This window comes from Emydura macquarii, unplaced genomic scaffold (assembly GCF_026122565.2).
Source record: "Emydura macquarii macquarii isolate MOO-44397 ecotype Brisbane River unplaced genomic scaffold, CSIRO-AGI_Emac_v2 contig_3122, whole genome shotgun sequence".
Taxonomy (NCBI): domain Eukaryota; kingdom Metazoa; phylum Chordata; order Testudines; family Chelidae; genus Emydura; species Emydura macquarii.
In genome coordinates, this window is record NW_027133259.1 from 2,299,115 (window position 1) to 2,315,355 (window position 16,241).

A 16,241-nucleotide genomic window follows, 5' to 3' on the forward strand; every position below is an offset into this window, starting at 1 on the left:
GCAGAGATAATGAGAGGCACAAGTCACCCAAAAGTCTAATCAAATAGGATTCACCACGTTAGTCTAAATCAGGACATACTGCCAGCGTAGTCATAACCTAGTGGAGGAGGCTAAAAGAAAGGAGGATCTCTGACGACACACACAACCACTCTGGAACATGTGTCACCTTTCTGGGAAACTGCCCTTTTGAACAGTGGATTGGACAAAAGAGTTTTCCAGCTATGTCACTGGTCATATTTTACTATTCTGTGACTTCAGCTTCGGACATAGTGTGATGGGGTGTCCACCCCACACAAGGCCTGGAAGGGTAAAGGAGGCCAATTAACCATAGGCTGAACCTAGAGGAAACCTAGAGAGTGCTAGGGTCTAACTGCAGGTGAAGTCCAGCTGCGGAGAGGAGCGGGGCAGGTTCTATAAAGAGAGGAAGTTGGCAGGCTGAGTGAGGAGACCTGCAGTTGCACTCCCTGGTACAAGGGGAAGAGTGGGAAGATGTAAGTGGGGTGTAGGAAACAATCCATGGAAGGAGCAGTAGAGGCTGGGGGAATAAAAGCCCAGAGCTGCTGGGCTGAGGGTCCCTGGACTGAAACCTGGCATAGAGGGTGGGCTGGATTCCCCTGGTAGCCACCGGGGGAGTGGCACAGACCAGGCAGTGGGAAGCGGAGCACCTGGGACACTTTGCCTCAAAGGACTTGTGATACCCCAGAAGGGGGGGAACTTTAATGTGACTTAGCCAGACAGCTAAGCCATGAAGAGGAAAGCACTGCTGCTCTGGTGCATGAGAGGCTGTGGAGTGAGTGGAACGACGGTCTGGGTAATCGTGGGAAGGGGCATCAAACCAGGTGGCAAAGCTAATTCCCTGTTTGGTACCTAAACGACCAGGCCTCTTTCTAGTTCTCTTTTATTCTGTGATTTGTCTTTCTACTAGTGTAATTTGCCAATCAAATCTGCACCTGTTTAAGGCAATTTGGCTGCAGTCTCAGATGTTACTAGTTGGGACTGTCATTGACCGTCACCTAGGAGACAAAACTTAATTAGTTTATGGTAATAAAGGCTTTTGAACATGGAAATATTAATTATTAATTATAATTATTGAAATAAAATATGACCTTGGAAGGGGCTGAGTCAGGGTAACTCACAACTTGGGTACAGAGAAGGTTGTGATGTCCTAACTAAGGGATTTTCCCTAGCCATTTAACATGGGTTGCAGCTTGAGTCTTTCCTTCAACGCCACCGCAATCCAGACACAAAACCCCATCACTCATGTTTTTGTGGCACGTACACAAGTTAGCCAGCAAGTCTCGGGCACAGGGTAGACCTCAAGTGGGCTCCCCTCAGAGTTGCTCATTCAAACATTCAGGCTAGCACTGGGACACAACAGTTGAAGGCTGAGTCCTTCAGTGGTCCACCACCGCTTTTAGTGCTCCGCTTCGCCCTCCTCTCCCCAAAATGAGTTGCACTAATGCCAACATTAGGTATAATTTTGTGAGTTGCCTGGTTTGCACCATTGCCACCCACGAGCCACAAAGGGGACAAACAAGTTCTCCTGTAATTCCCAGTGAGGGCATTCATAGAATGACGCAGTTCATCGTGACCCTATGAGCCATGGGATGTGCCCCTGGAAGTCTTGGCACCATCCCTGACTACGTAGACCACCTGTGGGTGCAAGTCATTACAGAAATCCCCTCTCACCACTTGACTCTTATTTTGTAGCATGTCCACTCTCCTTGGGGTAAGTTATTCCAGGGTAGTAATTTGATGTTGAATTATTTTAGTGAATTCTGTAGTCTGGGCACAGCCTAAGAATGACAGAGAGAAGATAGCAAGGCGTATTTGGGATGCAGGGGGAATGAAACAATTTTAAAGGTACTAGGGAAAGTTAGTGGCCCAAAATGGAACAACATCTTCATGTACCACTGTATTCTGGTAACATTTAAATTGTGGTCTGAAACATATTTGAGCTTTATGGATTGGGCCGCTCTCTCATTTTAGTTATTTTATAGTTTAAGGCAGTGGAGGTTTTTTTAAAATATATTTTTTAATGGTTGTATGATGACTCCTGAACCATTTGGCAAAAGATGGAGGTGGGGGGGAGTGGAGGGGGGATGTCACCTAATGAGCAAATATCATTTTATTTTGCATTGTGGAGAAAGTTCTAATTTTTGCTTCATGATTTCTTTTTTTCATGGTCAAGGCCAGATTTTTCTGAAAGTTTGCCAGAAGAATAAAAAGAAAGGTCTTCATCATCTTCAGATCATTGAAACAATGCTATGGTAAGCCTCATAAAGCCACGTCTGAAGACAATAAGTAAGGGGTTTTCATAAGTGTTCAGTTTTGGCCTAATTTTGCTCCCATTGAAGTCAACTGTAAAAGTCCCACCGATTTAAATAGGAGCAGAACTGTGCAAGTCTGTGGACTATTGAAAATCCTACCCTAGCTCTTAACAAAACCCTCGTATGGACATTGTGCTCCCATTCAAGTGCTCCCATGCCTGATTGCAATTGACAAGCAGCATCTGCAGTCACACTTGCTAAACTAAACTTACACGGCCTTTAAGCCCTCGTGCTTCAAGGCAGAACCTGATCACCAGCAGGTGACAGGCAAGAAACTTTCCCTGTTGTGTAATGTACAGTTAGGTGCATTATGGGTGTTTTATGCCTTGCTCTGCAGCATCTGGCACTGGTCAGTGTGGGAGACAGGATACTGGACCAGATGAAATATTGGTCTGTTCCAGTGTTGCAATTCCTATGTTCCTGTCTCCCTGGTGGGCTAGCATCCTGTGATATCCTTCCAGCTGGTCATATGCCCAGGACAAAGTTTTAGCACCATCAGCCTCCCGAGATGCTTGCGGCTTCAACGCAAGCTATTTGAATGCAACAAGTGTTTGGAAACGTGCTGCGTGTCTCTCTGTGAGGGTGCCAGAGTGTATGAGCATGGGGAGAAATGGGGATTTTCAGAGCTTTGCAAGTGACAGAGCGCACCCCTCCCCTGTCCTCCTCAGGGAAACGCAAATGAACATTTAAGCCACATAGGACGTGTTTACACTAACCATCCAAATTTACATTAACTGCAGAAAAACTCTAGGGATTAATTTCCCTTGGTACAAATGCAGCTGTTGCTATCCCTTAACCCACCACCCCGTACACTTGTTGCAAGAGAAAGCCAGAGGCAAAAGCAACAGGAATCAGAGTAAAACTTGTCCCTGGGGTTGTTTGATTTTCTTTTTAATCAGGTGGCTTCACTTTCTCAGGTTAGTTGCAGAGACTGCCCCTGTTCTCTCCACTCACACCAGATACACGAGAAGTTTCAGGCCATTCATTCATGCTGTAGGTTCCCGACAGTCTGCAGCAGGAAAGTTTCCTCCTAGTTCCGGTTAGCTGCCAATCAGAGCAGTTAGCCAATTGTGGGCTATGTCTTTATAGAGAGGGCACATGTTTTGCAGGCTAAAATGAGCATGTGCGTTCAGTCAGGTGAGTCAGTGAGCTCCTGACACATTTTGAGAAAGTTCTGGTGCAACACATTAAGTCTTGGGGCTCTGGATGTTGGTTACTATTATTTATTTGTAGTGTGGTAACATGTAGGAGCCGCTGTCACAGAACAGGACCCCATTGTTTTAGGTGCTGAATGAACACAGAGCAAACACAATCCTTACGTCAAAGAGTGGTGTGTTTGTGGAGGAGAAGAGGCCGGGGAGGGGGTGAGCAGAGTTTCTTGAATATTTAGCATTTGTTAAGTACAAGAAAGTTGGTGTGGTGGGCGTGTTATGATGATAGCAATTTTATTCATGCATATATGCAATAGAAATAACTTATAGATGGTTCTTTCACTGTCCTCTTGAGGTTCTTTTCTCATTTGTGAGGACAGATGAAAAGAGAAATACGTACCATTTGGCTATGAGATGACTATGTGGGGGGAGGTGATAACTGTATATAAATATTCCAAGGGTGCACGCACTGAGATGAAGGCGGATTGTTTAGTGAAGCCCCAGGGTGAATAACGAGGAGATACAGGATGAGATTTAGAAAATGAAAATTCAATCTGGGTATCAGGAAAAATGTCACATTGATAGATCTATTAGGTTCCCTAAGGGAAATAGTGGGAGTGAGATATTTAAAAATAGATGGGGCAAAGAACTAGAAAATGTGCAATCAGAAACAATCCTGGACTGGCCCTGGGTCATGCCTCAGCTCTATTCTTCCCTTTCTAGCCTCTGTGATTCTCTTCTCCCAATATACTTCTCTCCTCTAATCCCCAATAAATTTAGGAACTGCCATACTGGATCAGATATGTGGTCCATCTAGCCCTGTATCTCTCTCCCCCTTTGCCCTATTTGTCCTCTCCTCCTGCTAGGGTGAGCAAATGTCCCAATTTTATAGGGACAGTCCTGAAATTTGCAGCTTTTTCTTATATAGGCGCCTATTATCCCACCCCCCGGTCCTCATTTTTCACACTTGCTACCTGTTCACCCTGCCTCCTGGCCTTCTTCTTGTTCTCTGTCCTCCTTGCTCCCTCTAGCCCTGTCTCTCACTGCTACTTGCTGCTCTATGGTTATCCCTCTCCGACATTACCCCCTATTTACTTGGGTCACTCTTCCCCCCCAATTCTTTTGGCCTTTATCAGTTTCCTGTTGTGTAGCATTGCTGGGTTCCCATGTGAGAGCACCATTAACAGTAATGCTTAGCATTTTTCATCCATACATCTGAAAGCACTTTGCAAAGGAGGGTAAGTGTCATTATCCCTAATTTTACACACGAGTAAACTGAGGCACAGAGTGGCAAAGTGATTTGCCTACAGTTGTACAAGCAACGCCGGGGATGGAATTACTTGGTTCACCTGAGCCCCAGGCCAATGCCTTCTCCACCGGACTATGCTGCTTGTAGTACTCTGACCCACCTGATCTGCACCTCAGGCCTGAAGCACACGGGCAGTGTGAGGCGTGTGTTATCATGAGAGAACTCCCCGTGTATTGGGCAGAGCAAGGGAAGAGTGTTGCCACGGTTTAGGCCTTTTAAAAACGAGAGTCCTCTAGCACCTTAAAGACTAACACATTTCTGCGGGCGTAAGCTTTCGTGGGCTGCAACCCACTTCGTCAGATGCAGCCCGCAGAAATGTGTTAGTCTTTACTCTGGACTCTGGTTGTTTTTGCTGTATACAAACTAACATGGCTACCCCTCTAGGCCTTTTAAAGGTAGTAGTTAGGTGCTTGGGATGAAGGGTGGGGGGAAGCTGACGACCTTTTCTCATTCCTCTCCCCCCATAATAAATGCTTAAGCCGTTGTTACCATTTCTTTTAACAAATAAACAAGGCAGCTGTAGCATTATTTACCAAGTAAGGAAATCTGTAGAAAACATTCCCCAGATTTGAAGTAATCATGTTTTTCAAGAGAATATTAAAAAAAAAAAAAAAAAAAAATTGGCACATAGCATCTTCTCCTTAGTCCAGGAAGACACACACATTTATTTCCAGTAGCAGCACACAGCGTACTGACTGTAACTAGGTGAGAATGTTAAACAGACCTAGTTTCCCTACTGACTTCTAAAAAACAGGGATAAATTCCTCTGCAGAGAAAAGACAGATGGCATGGGCATTGCTAAAAACCTGGCTTCCCTGTATCAGAAAACGACGCAAAGCCCAAAGCTGAGTGCATGGATGACTGTTAATTAATTACTTGTATTATTGAGATGTTGTCATTCTTTGCCAGTAGCACAGAGGTCTGGCAGAAATGTTATCTCTGTTGGGAGGCACGGTATTTCCACAAAGGTTGCAACCTGTCCTCCATCTGATGAATAATACACTGTTTATCCTGCCGGGTGGGGGAGTCAGGACATTGTTGGTGGTGGGGATACAGACGAATGAACTGAGAACGGTGGATGGTGATTGAGAGCTGACGCACTGGGGTAACTCATAAAGAGAGTTACACATTCTCTTCAAGGTAAGAATAGACTGTGTTGTCCACAGAATGAAAGGCCTGAGAAATCAAAAGCTTCCGATCTGGGTTTGGAAATCATTGGAGCAAAGCATTGCAAGGAAGCATCTAACAACAAAAAAGAATAGCTGCAGTTCTCATTTGATCACCTAATAGCACATCTGGATGGCAACTTGCCTGGCACAGGGTGTCAATGAGCTTTTTAGACCGACGGGGCCTGATTCTCACTGCTTTACACCTTGTGGTGTCCTTCCCCCCCATACAAAGTGAGTGAAAAGACCTTGCTGATGAAGAGTGATTGACATGTTCCACCCCAGCTACCGAATGAGAATTCCCTGCAGTCTGTCCAGTCCCAGTCCTCTTTTCTGCTTCAAGAATTGCTCAGCACAGCTCAGGATGAGACCGAAGAAAGGGAATGAGCAAAGGGTGCTTTAAACCACATGTGTGTACTCCCGATCCATCAACCATTCTATTCTAGGCCTGCCTCCTCGCCCAAGTTAGATCAGCTGGAGACTGCTGTAACTTGTGCCATCAACAGCAGCCAGGAATCAGAGGAGTGCAGGGATGCCCCGGCCATGACCCCCTTCCCCAGCCGTGACCTCTGAGCCAGCCACAGGAAGGACCTGATATGGTGGCTTTGTACCATCTATGCTTTCTCCTACCCTCCTAAGCTGGTAGTGTGGAATCTGGCCCATAGTTGCACACCCACTTTGTAGTGGTGTGCATGAGTTATGCACAAGGTGCAGGGCCATGGAGAAGCAGGCCCAGCACACAGAGAGTAAAATTTGTCATTGGTGATCATTCAGAGGACTAGAAAAATTGGCTGCCTGGTGGAGTTGGGTCATTTAACTAAAGGATGTTGTTTAAAATGTTTTAAAGTGGATGGGGTGCTTTAAAGAGATTGGTAGGTGTCTCTAATAGTTACCCCTAACTGCAAGTTTCATGTAGTCTGGGCTGGTAGCACCACCTATTATTAAGGTTACCTGACATTTCTCATTACAAGAATCTGTTTTCAGTTGCTTATAACTTTGCCAAACCACCACCAATTGGGCTGAAACTTTCCATGCCATGTGTCTGCCTCAGGTTGAATTATTCTGGAAAATTTCAGCTGAAATGATTCAGCCATTCCCAAGAATGAAGCTAGGAAAAATACAAAGTTTTGGCCATATTAAAAAAATTGTGGTGACATTTTCTTTAAAAAGCTCTAACTCTTCCCTGCTTTGGATCAGGGACTTGAAATTTGGTAGGGGGATGGCATTCTTTCAAGGAGGTGCCTTTGGCAATCGCTATAAAAATCTGCCCAAATTTGGCCACGTTATAAGCCTCCAGAAAACTGTAGTTTACACATGTCCAGTAGAGACTTGCTATTGCCTATCAGCAAAAATCACCAAAGGTTCCACTCACACCGGGCACGCTCCAACCCAGCACTGGGCAGAACCTTCCCTGTGATTACAGCCTTGGGCTTCTGCAGGCCATGCTGGGTCCAAGCCCCTGAACTGAGAGCAGGGATCCTGTCTCGCCTGTGCTCTCAATGAACTTCCTGCTGGGCTCAGCTAGTCTGGCGGAGGAGAAAGCTGTCAGACTCAAATACAAAAGGGACGAGAGCTGGACCCATTGGGGGCAGATGGTGATAAGGAGCCTGAGAACGAGAGGAGGGAGTGGAAGAAACTTAGACTAGAGGCAAACAACAACCTTAAATACATTGTGCTAGAACGTTGATGTGGCGCTGGAGCCAGCACTCTGGTCACAATTAGCACCAATTAAGTTCCCCTGGAGAAGGTGCAGTTGGTCCAGGGTGTGCCTGATTCCTAGTTCAGACGGGCGTTAGGAAGTGAATGAGCCAATTAGCCCATTAAGAGGGAAGTGCTTTAAAAAGAGCACAGGAAGGAGGGGTTTGAGGAGAGTCTGTATGTGCAAGAGAAGGCTCGACATGCCTGACAAGGGGAGTTCTCTGAGCATAGATACCTCAACAGCACATCCATACCTACCCCAAACACTGTGCAGACGTGGGGGTGCATTGCTATGTATTGCTGTAGGGACTGAGCCACTGTAAATGAAGTAGATGCTGGTGTTCACACGTAAGAAGGTCTCAGAGTGGTTTGTGTTTGTGGAAGGCTATGGTAGCTGAGCAGACGTGAGGGCTTGTCCAGGATCTTGCCTGTATGCGTGTGATTAGAGAACGTGCTCGAGGAGCTGGTGTAGAGTATGGCACTCGGAGAGGTGCAATGGCTACTAGAGCAGCACAGAGAAATGCAGCTCTTCCAACAATCACCACACACACAGTCCTTGCTGGCTGGGTAGGCAGAGCAGCAAAAGAGCCTGCAGGAATTTATAAGAGTGCAAGCCAGGTACAGCAGCACCTCCTGCAAAGTTTGCTGAGCCCTGTGACGGGATAGAAACCAGGCACCGGGGATAGACCGCTGTAAGATGGGACCTGCAGATGACCCTGATGCATTTCTTGTCATCTTTGAGAGAGTGGCAGTGGGAGCTGGTTGGGACAGACTGAGGTGGGCCCCTTCAGCTGGCCTCCTATTTAATCAGGGACTCACAGGCAGCATGTGTAGCTTGCAGTGATGGGCAGGCGAGAGACACTGAGATGGTGAAGATAGCCATCCTGGATTGGGTGAGTCTGTCCATGGAAAAGTACCACTAGAAATTTAGAGCGGCACCACCGGGTGTTTGCCCAAAAGCTGGGCTGTGTTGGTTACGGCCAGGCACACAAACAGGGGGGAGATTCTGGACTCTAATTCTGGAACAATTTCTTCAGATCTTACTGAGACTACCGAAGTACGGGTCAGCTTGCATCAGCTCATAACTGGAGGCCACAGTTAACCTGACTAAAAAGTCTGGTGAGGTGGATGGTTCAAGAGTGAGTCTACGGTTTAAGGGACTGGATCTTGGGGAAAAAGACTGGGGAATCTATGGTGTGAAAAGGGCTTTGAGAGGAAGAGGAGGAGCCATGAGGAACTCCAGTGGGGGCTGGGGCCATAGTGTGTTTCCAATGTGGACATGAAGGACACAGACAGAGACTGCCCACACATGGAGTACGGCTTTGCAGAATGATGTGGCTGGGTTGGGACTTCCAGGCAAGAAAGAAAAAAGGAAGAAATCTCCTACTACCTTGGTAATGGTAGGGAGAAGGTTCCAGAGGGGTGTAGTGGACACAGCTTCTGCCTGTTTGTTAATCAGGTGGGAGCTACTGAAGCCCCACTGATTGCTTCCCAGATCTAGGGTCAAAACTGAATGTGTACATGGGGATAAGAAATTCTGCCCTGTAGCAGAATTGCATCTGAAAGTCAAGGGGAGTTTAGTTTTGCCGTTGGGTGGAAATAAAACCTGAAGAACAGGATGACAGAGAAGTCCCCTGAGGTACTGAGGGGGAGGAGGAAGAAAACATAGCTACTGGATCAAGGGGTGGAGGTAACACAAGCTTGTCCATGAAGATTTAACCCTTACTGCTAGAATGTCAGGAGGAGACATCCCTGGAACACTCTTGAGAAACCAGGATATCTGGTGGAAGGGCAAAAGAAAACCCCAATACCACACAAAGAGGGTGGAAATGGGGAGGATAACTCAGTTGACTGTCTTTGGTGTGAGGACCTGTGGCCAGAGATGGAACTATGGGGACCATCTCTGCCCATGAAATGTGATTTTTGCAGGTGGAGAATGGACATACCCTTTAGGAGGAGTCAAGACAACCACCCTGAGTGCAAAGAGAAGCATTGCCCTAATAAAACCTCCAACAAAGAAGGGAGAGCAAGGGGGAAGAAACTCCCTTCAGTTAGAAGGAGGAGAAGTTTGTGGCAGCATGCGGAGAGATAGAGTTAGAGCCAGATTTCTTAGCACTAATTAGGTTCCCTCAGAGAAGGCCTAAGTAGTCAGGGGTGTGCTTGATTACTAGGCCAGACTGGAGTTAAGAAGTGAATGAGCCAATTAGCCCGTTAACAGGCAAGTGGTTTGAAGAGAGAACAGGAAGGAAGTGCTGGGAGAAGATGGGGAAAGAAGAAGGATAGGAGAGACCGACACATTTTCTGAGTAGAGATACCTCAATCCCCCTTCTGGAGAAGGGTCCAGAAAGCTGGAAAACCCTGCCAAGGTTTTTGATGCACTGATCTGTGTTGGTGGAGGGATTGAGGCACTAAGTAAAGTGCATGCGGGTGTTTACAAGCAAGAAGGTCTCAGAGGGGTCTGCATTTGTGGAAGAGGCAGCGGTATGGTAGCCATACATGTGTCTCAAAAGGAATGATCCCTGCTCCCTATAGATGGTCTCAGATGAAAGCCTCAGAAAATGGAGAAGTCTTACACAGTGGTGGTTCTGTAGGGTGAGACTAGGGGCGTGTCTACATCAGGGATTTTTGCATTGGAGCAATTGCAGTTTGTAGTTTGCGGTACTGCAACATTATTGCAACCCCCTTCCTTCTCTCCCCGACCCCGCTGTAAATGTGCTGCACTCATGCAAGCCCTGGTTAGCACCAGTGCAGCACAGCTATGGTGGAGGTCTGCAGCCGTGTAACTACATCAGCATGGATCCGGGGGCAGCCAGTTATTTGTATTCACTGTCACGCAGACAAGGCTTAGGGCTCTGTGGAATCAATAGGGAAGCAATTTCCAAAGCCTAGGGCCTTCCTAAGAGCATTCTGCTTCCACCCCTGCGCTAATCAAAGCATGGACTGCTGTCAAAAGAACTCCAGCCGATTCCAGCTATCCCTATAAGTGTTTAAAAACGCCAACAGGGAACTGCATGTGAAAACACCTGTTTGCAATTACAATGTGTGCACACACATGGATGTTTGCAAAGGTTTCTTTTACTCGTGTGCCCAATTGACTGGAAAGGCTATAGTTTAAACAAATGGGTATACTGGGTGGGAGATTGACCAAGGCAGTTATAGTGCCAGTTAAATTATTTAAGAGGCTTTCCCCAAAATTTACTAACTAAACACTCTTTATTATCGTAAGTGTGAGCCAAATATTCCTTTGGTTTTTCTGGAAATTGAATTGTGATTTCTTCCCTTAATCGGTGTTTTACAGACTTGGGTGTTTGTTAGTCCTGAGATGGTACTTTGTAATGTAAAGCAAATGCTGAAGGTTATCTGCAGCTCCCAGATTTCACCCAGGTTAAAGGGGGAGGGGAGGAAGAAAAGACATTTTTTTCAGAAGTTCAGCTTCTGATGCTAGAGGCTTCTTTCCCGTCAAAACTAGGCAATATCAGGTTTACTTGTCTCCGGGCTCTTAAACGTGTTGTGCTTCAATAGCCTACGGGCAAGAGACCTCTCCCAGGCTGTGCTGGGCTGAACTCAGGGAGGGAACTGCGGACGTTCTTGGAGCCTTGATGACTGTTGCTCCACTCCTATCCTTTTTACAGCATCAAAACTTTGGATCCTTGACCCCTTGCTCCCTCCCTGCCTACAAACCAGTCTTTGTGTAGGCATTTTCAGTTCCTCCACTTTTGTACAATGTGACCACTTCATCACGTATCATAGGTGTTTTCTTAATCCTTCCCTTTGGTGCCCTGGAAGTGTTTCCTTGGTCATCTAGGGAGAAAAACCCTCTGTATTCACATTCTCATGGGGAATTTTCTGGCTGAATTTTCAGAAGTGGGCTCTGATTTCACACTTGGAGTTTTGCAGTGATGAGCAAATGGGCCGGGAAGCCCTGATGTTCCAAGGGGTTTCACTTGGGTTCTGATGTTGTGTCTGCACATAAATTCCAAGCATATTGCATATGTAACGCTTCCAAAGGCAGATTCCATCCTTTGAAAACACAGGATTATTTATGATCTCAGTCAGTATAAGCATACAGCACACACCTATAACACATGACCGGTGTTACAGGTACGCCTTGCTTTGTTGTAACACTTCTATTTGGTTCCAACAGGAAAAAATCCTCTACTAACTAGGGACCAAGGCTTTTGGTGTCACCAGTTTGGTTTTTAGATCATAAACTTATTGTGTAATGATTGAGATATGCCTATACTTCAAAGTAACAATTTAAATATGACAGGATCTCTTATTCAATTAATCCTGGTATACATATATTGTTGGACCTAAATTCACTGGCACTAAATATTGTAGTAACTGGTATACTGAAGGCAACCTCCGAGGGACTATCCAAATTGATCTATGGGTTCCTATACTAGTAATTTGGAGTCCCAAGCTGATTATATGTGAACATCCTTCATTCTTTTCTCATCCGGGTGGATTCATGACTTAATGTTTGCCTGTCCCCATGCTGGCACTGATTCCTTTGACCTGTATCCATATGACATCTCAGCACTTCCATCAGTGTCAGCAGCAGTGTGGGAGTCATTTGTAACGGTGAGACAATAAGCCACAGCTTGTGGATTTAGTGAGCTGGTTATTATAGGTTGATTGCCCTCCAGATGTTGTTCCCCAATGTTAACAGGCACAGTTTTATTCTGATTAAGGATTAAGATTAAGGAACTGAATCTGTATCTCACTGTCAGAACAGTTCTGTTCCTGAAAAACTGGGTGTGACACTGGCAGACCAAGTGCCAGCTCTGGCCAAGACCTAGGTCTCAGCTGAGAACTGACAAACTCGCACCTGGAAGCCAGGTCAATTCATCTGTGCCTTGGTATAGGTAAAGGTGATTGTTAAATGTGTAAGAATGTATTTGGTTTTTAAACTTCATGAAAATGAATGGGATGCTGCATGTATTCTTTTCACTTATCTGTATCCTGTTAGAATGTAATAACAAACATTTACATTGTATGTACCCCTCTGTAACTAAATAACCCATCAAACAAGAAAGAAGCCTTATGTTATGCACGTGAACTTTAAGAGGAAAATGCTAATTCTTGTGCATTTCAAAGCATGTGGTCACTGTGTGTGATGACTGGAGATCAAAGATTCTAAATGCATTCCTCTCTCTCAGCAATCAGAGAAAAAGTCCACAGGGGTTGCTGAACTGTCAACTTGTATTCTGTGAGAAGAAGCTATAAGTATGGACACAAGGAAAAGTTCATCATCTCCGGATTGTTTGGATTCTAAGAGGGCAGAGTAACTGAATAAGAAGACAGAGATCACCAGAGTTATTCTGGGTAGCCCTAAAAGACTTTTGGAAACTGGCAGATTACTACATCTCTGCTACTTTTTGAAAGTATAGACTTTGACTCTCTTGAACATATATTTTACCTGCTTTAACCTCTCAATAACTCTCATTTCTTTTTCTTAGCCAATAAACATGTAATTAGTTTACTATAGAATTGGCTACCAGCATTATTTGCTGTGAGATCTAGGTTGCAAATTGACCGGGGTGAGTAACTGGTCTCTTGGGACTGGGTGCAACCTGAATATTTTGTGGTTTTTGGTGTAAGTGATCATTTATCACATAGTCCATCTTGTCAAATTCATGGAGGATAGGTGCATCAGTGGCTATTAACCAAGATGGTCAGGAATGCAAATCCATGCTTGGGGACACCCTAAATCTCTGACTACCAGAAGAGCTGTGTGTAAACTCAAAAGCTTGTCTCTCTCACCAACAGAAGTTGGTCCAATAAAAGATATTACCTCACTTGTTTTGTCTCTAATATCTTGGAACTAACACAGCTACAACAGTGCATAGAATCTGGGAGTAGAAGACAGTGTGGATCACTCCATAATTGCCCTGTTTTGTACACTACTGCTGAAGCTCTGGTATGGGCCGCTGTTGGAGACAGGATACTGGGCAAGATGGACCATGGTCTGATCCAAATGGCAGCTCTTATGTTCTTACATATATTCTAAGACTTCTGAAAACTCAGGTCACTTAGATACCTACAGGTGGATTTATATTCCTAGTTTTAGGCACCTACGTTTGAAAAATGCCTTAATACCTTATTCCTCATACAAATCCGATACTAATGATTAAACATCTACGTCTATAAATATAAAATTGTGTCTGACATTGTATTTAATCACAAAAATGTGGGCACTGAATTGGAGGTCCACTTGAGGCTCTTCTGAAAATCAAGGCCTCTTGGCCAAGTTGCTCCTATCTTTCTCTTAGAAATCAACCAATCTTTTCCATGAGATTTGAAAAACTGAGGTCCAGTCTGCTTTGTATGTACATTTCTGATTTTAAGAGCATCCCAAAGTCAGAGGACAAGGGGCTCACTGGTATCAGGCAGTGGGTGTCAGCTGGCCGGATCCGTTCAGTGTGACCCAATTACCTTACACAACACCTATTAGATAGAGATTATGACATAAGTGATCATTAGAAAATCAATAACACATTGATCATTAACATTCCATGGTAAATGGACTGTACAAATGTGAAAGAAATATGGGACTACACTGTGTTTGAACCAGACAAGTCTGGGGAATGGGTAAACAGGCTTTTTCCAGACACAGGAAAAGCTGTTGCCTCCAGCTAGCTTCAGTCATAGACAACTGGTAATCAGAGTCAAGTTGCCATTTGTTGGCACATTGGACGTTGCAGGGACAGATTTATTTGCATTGTAGAAAGCACCAGTAGGGAAGAAACCAGTATGGAACCTTCTCCACCAGACTCCAAGACACCTTTGCTCACAGCAGGGGCAATGAACTTTAAGAAAGGTACATTTCAAAAATTCACTGGACTATAAAAGAGAGGGGTAAAGAACCCCAAGTCATCTTTCACCTAAGAAGACTTGTTACTCCTGACCAAAGGGGTGGGCAGCCATCTTGCTGAAAGAAGGTGTGGTAAAAGTCTTGCCTTGAACCAACACTGTCGTTTTGTTAAGTCTTAGTCACTAGAAAGCCTTTTTTCACTTTGATTTGCTTGTAACCATTTATTTCTTATACTTGAACTCACTTAAAACCTCTCTCTGTTTGTTAATAAACTTGTTTTACTTTTATTCTAAATCATCCCACTGCTGTGTTTGACTTGTAGTGATTATTAACTCCAGTTAAAGCAACACGCTGCTTTTGGCTCTCTAAAGGAGCAACAGACCTTACTACACCTCTGAATGTTCCAGGAGAGGGCTGGACATTTCAAGAAAGATGATTTCAGGGACAATTTGGGGTGGGGGTGTTTCTAGTAGTAACCAAGGCTGGTGAAGACTGTGATGTTATAAGCAGGCTGCTGGAGTCAGAATTTCTGAACCAGGGATGCTTGCACACAAATTCTTAGTGCTTGCTTGAATGCTGGCTAGGAATATCCAGACAGGGAACTACAGCAGCAGAGCATTTTAAGGCACTCAAAGTTATAGGACAAGTGGTGATGCAACCTCTCACTGGTCTGAATTGCACCCCAGAACGTGACAACATTAAAGAGCTACTGACGCTTTTTGTGAGAGTCCTTGGCCAAAGATTCCTTTCCTTCCAATGTTGTGCAATACTCATTGCTACTCTCAGCCCCAAAGCTGGTTGCATTCCAGTGGTGCTTGTATTTGGACTGAGATTTAATTAAGGGCATTAAGCACCCAGTGTTGTTTGCATTCCAGTGGAATTTGGCTTTGAAAATCTCAGGCACAGTGCAGTTTGAGATCTTTAAAGATCAAAGGTGCTACTAACATCTGATATATTATCATGTTATTATTTGTACTCTGACTCCCTTCCCCGCACATTTGTCCAGTTACATCTGGAACTCCTCCTTCAGAATCTTGTGTGTCAGTTGTCACTGTACTCAAAGGTGGGGTCCATTTCCCACAGCATTTCCAAGGAGGTCCATGAGATTCAACACAATGATTTATGGGGGCAGAAGTCTGGAGTTAGGAAATAAGAGCAGGTTCACAACCCCCTCCTTTGATAACTGACACTGACCCTCTCCTACCCACTTGGGAGTCACAACTCACAGGTTGAGATCTGTGCTCCGAGTGAAATAGAATTAAAAATAAGAATCCTGCTTTTTCAACTGCAGCTGGGTGTCTTGTTTCCCTGTTATTAATTACCAACTGCAGTTCAGCCCTTTTCTGATCCCCATGCCTGGCTGACTGGGATCCCACAGGACTTCTTGTTGGCATCAGAAATAGCGCACACAGTGCTGCCAAGGTTCCTGAATGTATGCTAAATGGCAGCTGAGTCGTCTTTTCTGGGTGGGGCACCTTGAAAACATCTACCTCGAGAAGATGCAGGGCAGTGGGGAGGAAGAATGCTTATCACGTCTCAGGGGGGCATGTTGTGTAAGGGTAAGAGAGAAAGAGAGTCCCTGGTACTCATTTCGGTACTCCACCACAGAGTGCTAGGCTGTGGCACCAAGCAAAGCTTACCAGTGAACTCTCTATTGAACACGGGTGATGGGGCAGGATCTCTATAGTTAGCATTTGCATTCCAGCAGGAAATGAATGACAGATGGTCATGTCTCAGCAAGGAAACCTGACAGGCTGGTGTGATCCGAGG